The sequence below is a fragment of the Leptonychotes weddellii genome, unplaced genomic scaffold (genome assembly GCF_054177405.1).
Source record: "Leptonychotes weddellii isolate Sample4059 unplaced genomic scaffold, ASM5417740v2 HiC_scaffold_17555, whole genome shotgun sequence".
In the NCBI taxonomy this organism is placed as follows: Eukaryota; Metazoa; Chordata; class Mammalia; order Carnivora; family Phocidae; genus Leptonychotes; species Leptonychotes weddellii.
Window position 1 is genome coordinate 1 of NW_027759357.1, and position 4,141 is coordinate 4,141.

General features: G+C 39.9%; 1 long non-coding RNA gene across 1 annotated transcript; it reads right to left on the minus strand.

Annotated features, from left to right (window-relative positions):
* Positions 1–228: 228 nt before the first annotated feature.
* Positions 229–4,083, minus strand: LOC145718555 (uncharacterized). Its single transcript, XR_014141891.1, has 2 exons — positions 2,797–4,083; positions 229–1,775 (listed from the first exon to the last, which is right to left on the minus strand). It is a non-coding gene; the product is annotated as an uncharacterized LOC145718555 (long non-coding RNA).
* Positions 4,084–4,141: the final 58 nt, after the last annotated feature.

Genomic DNA, 4,141 nt, shown 5'->3' on the forward strand with positions numbered 1-4,141 from the left:
TAGTCTCTCATGGTTCATCTCCCCCTCCGATTTCCCCCCCTTCATTCTTCCCCTCCTGCTATCTTCTTCTTCTTCTTTTTTTTTTTAATAATGTATTATTTGTTTCAGAGGTATAGGGTATGTGCTATGTGAGCACTGTGAATTGTGTAAGACTGTTGAATCACAGATCTTACCTCTGAAAAAAATTAAGTATTATTTTAGAATAGCCCTAAAAGTCTGTTTAGAATGGCAAGATTCTATTTTTAAAATATTACAAATCATGCAAACCAGATGGTCATCTCTAATTTTGGAATTTCTCAGACAGGTGCTAATCTAAAATCGTCCTCCCATTTCTCTTTTCAATTCCAGAGAAAGCTAAAAACAAAACAAAACAAAAACAAAGCAAAACCTATAGAAAATGCTTTCAAGGCAAATGACAGTGATTTTGATCATAACAATGTTCATTTACAAGAAAAGGAGTTGACTTATAAAGGGAATGCACCGAGACAGTTTCTACATGAAAATGTTTTGCTGGCCTTGTGGGAAGTGAGGCACCTACCCGCTGACAGTTACTTACTGCAACACAAGTACTTAAGAGAAATACTTTGCTGGATGGGAAATGCTGAAAAGTAATTACCAAAAAATCCTCATGAAAATACAGTGTTAGAATTACCTATGGTGCTTAGGATAATGGATAGCTTATAAATAAATAATGTTTGTAGTGACTATTGCTACCAAACTCTTAAATATGCAACATATACTCTAAACACAAAAATGCCAGTGGATTTTTAAAATTATACCAAAGACCAAGCTAACTTGACACTATTTTGAGTATTCGGTTTCTCTTCCACAACCCACTAATTCCTAAAATTCCTAGTTATTAATATGTGGACCATAATAAAGCCTATCTGCTTAGAAATATTAAACCCGAGATTATGTCCTAGATGGGTGAGTTTTAGCAATAGCAGAGAAGAACAGGTTGCTCAGAGCTAGAAGAGGCCTTGCAGATCACATAGTTGGAATCTATAATTTTATAACTGAGGCCCCAGTGGATATTGGTTTGGGATTTGTCAAATATCACTCAGTAAATTATGTGACCTTGGGCAAGTTACTAAACTTCCCTGAGCTTTAGTGTCTTCATCTATAAAATGCAGATGTTGTGAAAATTAAACAAAATCACAGACAAAAAAAATACTTAAAAATTCCTATTCATAGAAGTATAATATAAGTAATAGCAGTACAGTGACACATGTATCAGGGATATGTGCTCAAAAACATTTCCCGATAGAAATGCACAGTGAAAATTGTGGGGATCAGCGAAAAAAGGCACAGTATCTGGGACCTGGCAGTGTTCATTTCTCCCAAGTAAGTTCAGATCTAGCACCCTTGCTCTTTTCACTATGCCAGGGGTCTCCATCCAGAATCTAATAACCCCAAACCAGCCCAGCTGTGAAAGAAAAAGGGGTGAGTTGTCTGTATGGAGGAGCCTAAATTACCTCTTTTTTTTTTTTTTTAAGATTTATTTATTTGTCAGAGAGAGAGAGAGAGAGAGCACAAGCAGGGGAGCAGCAGAGGAAGAGGGAGAAGCAGGGTCCCTGCTGAGCAGGGAGCCTGATGCGGGACTCGATCCCAGGACCCTGGGATCATGACCTGAGCCGAAGGCAGATGCTTAACCAACTGAGCCACCCAGGCATCCCACCTTTTACTTTTAAAGATGGTCCGTTTGAATTAGAAATGCATCAGTGATGAACCAGTCTAAGCAAGCTCTCATTTTGGCTGCCTCCACTGTACCTACCCTGTGAATGACTAAACAAAAGAGATCAGTTTCCTGGCTCTGCTAGCTTCTTTAAATGTTTGATATTCAAGTACATGACAAAATAATTTAAACTTCCTAATCTCTCTATATTTAGTTGCTAGGAGTTTAAAGGTATGATTTAAACAAATTAATTGGGAAAATAGCATAATAGAGAAAAGATGTTGCATAGCCCATAAATACTAAAATTTTTTTACATTTTTGGGGAGATTTTGGGAGTTCCTTTGGACATTTTATCTCAATAAATATGTAGAGTTCTTTGTAAGATAAATAAAAATAACCATTATTTGTACTGCTTATGTACATGTATATATAAAAGATTCTCAATAGATATCGATACAATTTAAATTTTTTTCTGGACTCACTTTCCCCATCTCCTCAGCTTTACGTATTTCCAAAGTGTAAAGGGTGTGTGTGTGTGTGCGTGTGAGTATACTTATATATATGTATGTGTTAGTATATTTATACATATGTGTGTGTGTGTATAATTAGAATAGTGCTGAAATTCTAGGTTAACTTAAAAGGTTAGTCTAAAGTATTTCTAATCATACTTAATAGGGTAGTTTAGATAGAAAATCAGCCATTATTTTCCTACCTATTTATACTGAACTTATAGTAAAAATTTTATTTTACTATTAAGCTCCACATCAAGTATTTTTCTTTAAAAAATACACTTAAGAATATTTCTAAAAATTAAACCAGATCAGTGGTTACTTGATGGGTGACTGATTGGGAAGGATCACCAGAGAAACTTCTAGGGAGATGGAAATGTTTTGTTTTAATAGGGGGTGGGGGTGAGGGTTACATTAGGTAAATGCATTTGTCAAAGCTGATCAAACTACAACTTAATATCTGAGCATTTTGTTGTATATAAATTAGACTTCAGTAAGAAAATTTTAAAAAATAGAGGGGGCAGAGCAAGATGGTGGAGGAGTAGGAGACCTGGATTTCGTCCGGTCTCAGTAATTTAGCTGGATACGGATCAAACCATTCTGAACACCTACGAATTCAACAGGAGATCGAAGAAAAGAATACCAACAACTCTCTGAACAGAAAAGCGACCACTTTCTGGAAGGTAGGATGTGCGGAGAAGTGAATCCGAGGAGATATTCGGGAGGACAGACGCCGGGGGAGGGGGCCTCCGTCGGTCGCTTCTGGCAAGTTGATAGAGCCCCGGAACACAAAATCACAACTTTTAGAAGTCTGCTCCGCTGTGGGAAGTCGCTCCGGTGGCTAAGCTGGGGGTGGAACCCTCGTGGGACAGTGTGGTCTCAGGACTGTGTGGTCACAGAAAGACCGGGGGTGCCTGAGCTCAGCAGAGCTCCCAGGTATCAGAGCGGGGAAGCTGGCTGCAGAGACAGAGCCCAGGAGCGGGCTCTCAGCTCGGGGTTGCCATAAACCGTAGTCCTCGGCACAGTCGGGCCACTGCTCCTCCAGCAGGGACCCAACAAGCGGCAGATCCGGGGAGACTCCCCTTCCTCCCCCAGGAGGAGCGGCACGGGAGCGCACCACAGGGATCTGCTGGGTTTGGAGACTCCACACCGGGTCAGGTGCCAGAGATAGAAATGCTCGGTCACAGGCCAGGTGAGCACGGAGTGCGGCCGGAGACTGGGGAGATGGGAGTGACTGACTGCTTTTCTCTGGGGGCTCACTCTGGAGCGGGCCCGGAGTTCTTGGCTCCTCCGGGGCGGAGATTGGGAGGTCGTCATTTTCACTGTTGTTCCCCAAAGCTGTACGGAAAGTTTGCAGGGAACAAAAGCTCCCAAGAGCAAACCTGAGCAAATTACTTAGCCTGGACCCAGCAAGGGCGGGACAAGTCCGCCTCCGGCAAAGACATTTGGGAACCACGGCAACAGGCCCCTCCCCCAGAAGATCAGCAAGAACAGCCAGCCAAGACCAAGTTTACCGGTCAATGAGAATGGCAGAACTCCAGCGCTAGGGGAATAATGCACAGAGAATCCATGGCTTTTTTACCATGATTCTTTAGTCTTTCAAAGTTAATTTTTTTTAACTTTTTTTTTTGAATTTATCTTTTTCCCTTTTTCAACCAACATCTTATCAATCCCTTTTTTAAAAAAACATTTTTATTTTTCATTTTTAGAGTCATATTCTATTCCTTCATAGTAGTTACCCTTATTTTTGACATATATATAAGTTGTTCTCTCTTTAAAATTTTTGAGATACAGTTTCTTCTAACAGATCAAAATATACCCTAAATCTCTAGTGTATGGCTTTGTTCTAGTTTCCTGCCTGATCACATTCTCTCCCGTTTTTTTTTTTTTAAATCCTCTTCTTTCTTTTTCAAACAACTTCTTATCAATTCCTTTTATAAAATTTTTTTTTTTAAAG